The 6,009-nt window shown below is 48.7% G+C and overlaps 1 pseudogene; it reads left to right on the top strand.

Moving 5' to 3' along the window:
• Window positions 1–403: 403 nt before the first annotated feature.
• Window positions 404–1,882, top strand: LOC102186857 (annotated as a pseudogene).
• The last annotated feature ends 4,127 nt before the right edge of the window (window positions 1,883–6,009 follow it).

Genomic DNA, 6,009 nt, shown 5'->3' with positions numbered 1-6,009 from the left:
GTTCTCTACTTACTACTGCTGAAGGGAAGTAGATCCCTTCCCTACTGCTCTCAGCTATTGAAGGACCAGCAGGTCCTTCCTTACTTCTCTCAGGTCCTTTCTTACTATTGCTGAAGGGAATTAGGTCCCTTCCCTACTGCTCTGGGCCCTTGAAGGACCAGCGCTCTTTATCACAAATCAGTTAACACTGGCAGGGTGGCCGGGGTAGGAGCTACTTGTCTTTCAAGGGCTCGGGCCGGGTGGGCAGCAGCAGGTGGCCTAGCTTCTCCTGGGCGGTGGAGGCAGGCACACACAGCAGGATGGATGTGCAGGGCTGTCTCCCTGGGATGGGGATTGGCAGGCTGCCACTGGTACAGCTCGGTTTCGCTAGGCTGCCTGCCACCCCAGCGCCCCCTGCCCCCAGAACTTCCACACACTGTATCAGTGTCTGGGCTCGAGCTTGTCCTGTCCTGGCAAAGTAGATTCTGAAGTTATGACACTAAATGCACGTCAACTTGACAGTAACTTCAAAAAGCTTCACAGTCTTAGAGTTGAAATGAAGGAAAAGTTGCCATCCAAAACTTGAGGGAGGAAAACTTCAGACCTGGACAAAACCACTAGCAGAAGAATCCATTTATGATCCTGTACAGGCAGCTCCAGCCGTGTCTGCACGTGTGTTTTATATCAGCCTAGGGATTTGCTGTCCAGTTATATTTCCTGCAGCACTAGTATTAGCTGTTTTGCATCTTCATCGTATGAAAAGGATTGAACTGGAAGATGGCATCAGCACCAGCAGTAGTTCCCAAGGGCTGTCTCAGTCCCAGTCGTTCCCAGATGCCTCAGTATGTGAGAGGCAACACACCCAACAATACAACTCCCATCTCCAGTTATCTGACCTTGTGGGTAGAGGAGTAGGACTTGAGAAGTGTCGCTCTTTTGGAGGCCAGAGCTAAGGTGAATGATATCAAAATATCTTTCCAGAGAGAGGAACTCAAAAGATATATATTCTAAGAAGGTACCTTTTGGTGTACTTTCCATGGGGTTTATGTAAATGAAAAAGATCCAGATAAAGAGCAACAAGCGTTTGTAAACAGTTAGAGATCGAGCTTCTGAAGTTCAGGTGACTACGATGCTCCCTGAAAGTTGTGAGCTATGAGATCTTCATCACAGAAATCTTCCTATTACCTGTGTGTGAACAGAAGAAGGGGAAAAGCCCATGGTGGACTGCCTTACATGATCTGGGGGTATCTTAAATTTTTTTTATGACAGTGCAAATATGTAGAGGCCAATAGTCTGCAGGAAACTTCTCAACAAAACCTAGTTCACATGGCTGTTCAGATTGCCTGTGGAATGAGCTACCTGGTCAAAAAGAAGTCATCCACAAAGACCTGGCAGCTAGGAGCTCTATCATTGATGACAACTTCAAGTTAAGAGTAAAGCCAATCCCTCTCCAAGTCTTGTTCCCCATGAACTCCCACTGTCTGGGGAACAACAAAAACATGGGATCAACGGGTGGCTTTTGAAAGTCTGGTTAATAATGAGTTCTCCAGCCTTCCCTGGTGATCCAGTGGCTAAGACTCCACACTCCCAATGCAGGGGCCTGGGTTCAATCCCTGGTGGGGGCAACTGGATCCTGCACGCCACAACTAAGAAGTCAGCATGCTGCTACTAAAAGAGCCCATGTGTTTATTACTCTGACCAAAAGCCCTAAGTGGACATCTACCCATTTGATGTGGCTGCGTAACTGAAAGAGGGTTACCAACTAGCCCAGACTATCAACTGTCCTGATGAACTATTTATGTGATGGCTTGTGCTGGGCCTTCGATCCAGAGGAGAGGTGTAGTGCCAGCAGCTGGCCCAGTGTCTCACAGAGGTCCATGCCACCCTGGGGGCCTGTGTCTGAGTCTCCTCTCACAGTCCCCCAGCATCAGGAGGAAGTTGGCTTGTCGAGGGCCACTTGGAACCAGCCAGTCACATACATCACCGAGCATCACAGAAGCAGATTTGTCTTCCAGTACAACATGCCTTAGGAATGCTTTAGCATCTCAACTTTCTAAGACAGACTTACGGATATGGAATACTTTCTCAATATCACTTTTATTAGGTTTAACTGAAAATGTTTGTGCAAATGTTTTACACATAGTTGCCTTAGAGGTATAGGTACATTCTTACAAAATAGTTTTTTTTAATTGTTTAAACACATATGTTTGAACTAACAATCTTACTACCAACTGCTTTTTATTTTCTTAACTTCTACAAGATAATGCACGTGATTCACCTTTAAAGTTTTGCTTTCTTTCTGTCTTTTGGGAGTGATTTGTCTTCAACATACAGTACTTTTTCTTAGGAAAATAAAAACCGTCCAGCAGTTATGGGCTAATGCCCCGCTCTCCTTTGCTGCAGACTACCCTCCTTGGTCCAAAGTGCCATAGAGGAATCCACAGGTGTGAGCAGAGCATAGTGGCCATATAACAACTCTAGCGTCACATCTAGGCCAGCTGCTGGTGGGTCTTGTTTGTTCCCTGTGGCCCTGCTTATGCCAAAACACATAATCGCCTCTATCCTGTGATGGCTGGTCTAGCAGAACTAATGATTAGGGGTTGATGAGCACACATCACAACAGTCAACTCTGACGTTCCATGACCAGAGGCCTCATCTCTGCCAGGCCCAGGAACATACCAGGAGCCACGTTTAAATGGTGTGACTTTCTCCAGTGCAACATTCAGGGTCTGTGTTGTGAGCCTTCAAGTAGAAAATGGCACGTAGCACCTTTCTGACCACAGATACCTCTGACATCACCAGTTCTGCTGGCTCATCTGCCCAAGAAGCAGCTCCAGCCATTCTCATCATTTACCAATTGTGACTGCTTTTGTGCTGGGACAGCAGGTTATAGCAGGCACCTGGGGTCTGTGAAGGCCTAAACTATTTCTTCTATACCATTACAGGAAACCTAAGGCCACAGTGGCAGTTAAATGGAGATAGGATAGGGACCACAGCCCTGCAGCCCTCGAGGGGGCTGTAGACTGGTACTTGTCTCTGTATTTCCTCCAGGATATTGTGTACACAGACTATTGGTGGATGGGGAGGTAGGGTCTGAAGTTTGAATCTGGAATTCACTAATATAGTAGCCTTCACCTCAAGATAATTTACTAGCTACTCAGGTTTCAATGAATGTCACAAGTCCAGGGCATGTGGAATGACCACTGTGTGGTCTGTAGACCCAGTGATAACCACTGTAAACGGAACCTGGGGACTGCTGTCCACTGATGGCCTGGTGCTCCGAGCATCACTTCAACACTTGGAGGACCATGATTATGCTAAGGATCCTGTGCCTGATATGAGAAACACGCTAGTGCAATGTGAATGTGACAGAGTTTCTGCTTCTGCAGGTTCACTTACCCCAGTAAATAACCACCTGGCTCTTTGGGAAAGAATGGAAGGACTTTTGCTCTAGATGTAGTGATGAAAGGGTGCTCCTCTTTAGAACACGGCTTCTATCTTTGGTGGCCTGAATTCTGAGAATTGGCTCAGATCCGGAAAATGGCCCTGGATCAGGTGTTTGGTAGGGATGGCTGCCTTTGGCTTCCTTATCATCCCAGCCTTGTGTTCTGTCTCTATTTCTTTCAGTGGTCCCGTTTGTATCTAGGTTCCTGCCCATCTGCTTGCCTTTAGGATCGCCCTGTGCTATGAGCCAGCATCATGTTCTCTGCAGTCAGGCCCTGGCTGGCATTGAGACTCCCTAATCACTTTGACCCCTGCACCTACTTTTCTGCCGCCCTAGAGCACCCCCACCTGGAATCTGACTTTTCCACAACTTCCATCCCTGTTCCTGAGAGAAGCCCACAGGAACACCATGTGCTATCACCATCCCTGACCTTCTGCAAATGTCATCCTTGAGCTATTGGAGATGCTTTTCATCCACGCTTTCCTCTCGGGCTCCATGGAGTCCATCAGGCTTTCCCATGGAGTTGGTGGACTGTACTCTTTCCTGGCCCTTTCACACCACGTCCGCCCTAGCAGATTCACTTCTCTGAGCCTTGGATCCCCTCCTCTACTACCTGCCTCAGAAGTTCTATATTTTCTCTTTCATGCATGTGAGCCAGGCCTTTCTCTAGGTCTCCAAGACCCATCCTAGTGGGGAGATCACCATGTCTCCCCGACCTTGCTAAGCCAATGACCATAATTATAAACTCTCCCTTATCTAGGTTTGGGTTCTGAGCTCATCCTCCCCACCCCCAGCCCACTGGCTGTGATCTACTTCTCAGAAACAGCCCGTCACCCTCTGCATGTCCCTCAGAACACTCAGAGAGAAGCTGACAGTCTCTGGGTTTAGGCCTTCCTTCTGAGCCAGCCTGGCCCATCCCTGGGAAACGTATGTGTCTGTTAGTGCCACATGGCATGGCTTGTGAACAGAGTGGAAATGGGGCACATCCAGGGTTTGTGTGTTTCTTGCCTGACTGAGGCTTCGTTGTCTTCCTCAGTCGTAACTGGTGAGGGCATGGGGGAGCAGGCGGGGCCATGCTGCTCAGTCAGCCCAGGCCTGCAGCCCTACTCTGCTCTCACTGAACTGGGGAGGAGGCCTATGTGTCTTCTTCTCCAACCTCACCCTCACTGTAGTTTGCCTTCACAGACTCACTCTCTTTCCTTTAACTTCACCATCGATCCTCAGCCCAGACCTGGACAGCCGTGGGTGAGGTTCAAGGTCAGGTGGACAGAGAGGTTTTTCTCTCCTATGATTGTGGTCACGCTAAGATCATATTCACAAGTCCTTGGGGAAGAAGTGAAACCATAAAGGCCTGGGAAACACAGATCGAAATACTCAGAGACATCAGGGACCAACTGCGTGACTTTACACTGGAGAAAAACAGTCAGGTACATTAGAAAGTCCAAGCAGGAGGAGCAGATTGCGGGGCTTGAAAATACAGTTAGATATTGGTCCTTCCCTAGTTGTCCAGTGGAAAGAGCAGCTATTGCATGAGAGACCAGGGCCAGATTAGCTGGGCCCAGGTGACATGGACCCAGGGGAGGTGGACCCAGGTGGGGCAAAGAATCTGTCAATCCCAAAGGCTGAGCTCTTTCTTTCCCATGGTGGGCAGACCTCTCATCCTGCAGGCCAGGATGGCATATCACTGTGAGGATGACACACACATCAGTGGATCCTGGCAGTTGTCTTGAATAGACAAATGAGCCCCACTTTGATTTGGAGAATGGACACTGGAGAGTGGATCACCCTGGAGGCAGATGGATGAAAAAAGTGGGAGAATGACAGAGGTATGACGACTTCTGAAGAAGGTCTCCATGGAGACTGTCGGGCCTGGCCTCAGGCTTTCATGGAGAAAAATAGTGAAGACCACGGGTAAGTGAGAAGGAGGAGAAAGTGATCATCCCCTCATGGTGACATGGACACTCCTCTGTGTGTGTGTGTGTGTGTGTGTGTGTGTGTGTGTGTGTGTGTGTGTGTTTGAGGAAGGGATCCATCGGAAGTGAGTTGTTCCTGGGAGAGCAATGCCCTAGGGATGCTCTGTCATATCCTTCCTCTTCCACTTCCTGATGTCTCTCCTCACAGCACAGGCCTTTGGATGATTGAACATGGATTTTTGCTGACCCCAAACCTGTAAACATCTTTTTAATTTCATGGATTTCTCACTGTACCTCTTTCCAGAATCATTTTTCAAATGTCACCAGTCCTTCTTCTGGAAATCTGTCAATAACACCTCTGCTGTCAGCTCCTGAGGACTCCATTTTCATGTCACCATCTCTGATGTCACAGCAGGACTGAGTGGCTGTGTTGGAAACCTTGCTCCCCCATTAGCTGTCAGAGCCCCATGAGGACGGCTCCTCTCTCCCCACCATCTCGCCTGGGATCTGTTTCAGGGGCCTCCAACTGATGGGTGTAAACTGTCTGCATAGTAGGGGTACCTGAGTCATGGGGACGAGGAGGGCATCAGCTTAGATTGGGTCTGGACAAGGGCTTCACTCTTACTCTCCTTGCAACAAAACCAACCATGGGCCCCTCTACCATGCAGCCCA

Source organism: Capra hircus, unplaced genomic scaffold (genome assembly GCF_001704415.2).
Source record: "Capra hircus breed San Clemente unplaced genomic scaffold, ASM170441v1, whole genome shotgun sequence".
Classification (NCBI taxonomy): domain Eukaryota; kingdom Metazoa; phylum Chordata; class Mammalia; order Artiodactyla; family Bovidae; genus Capra; species Capra hircus.
This window is presented reverse-complemented; position numbering and strand designations above follow the sequence as displayed.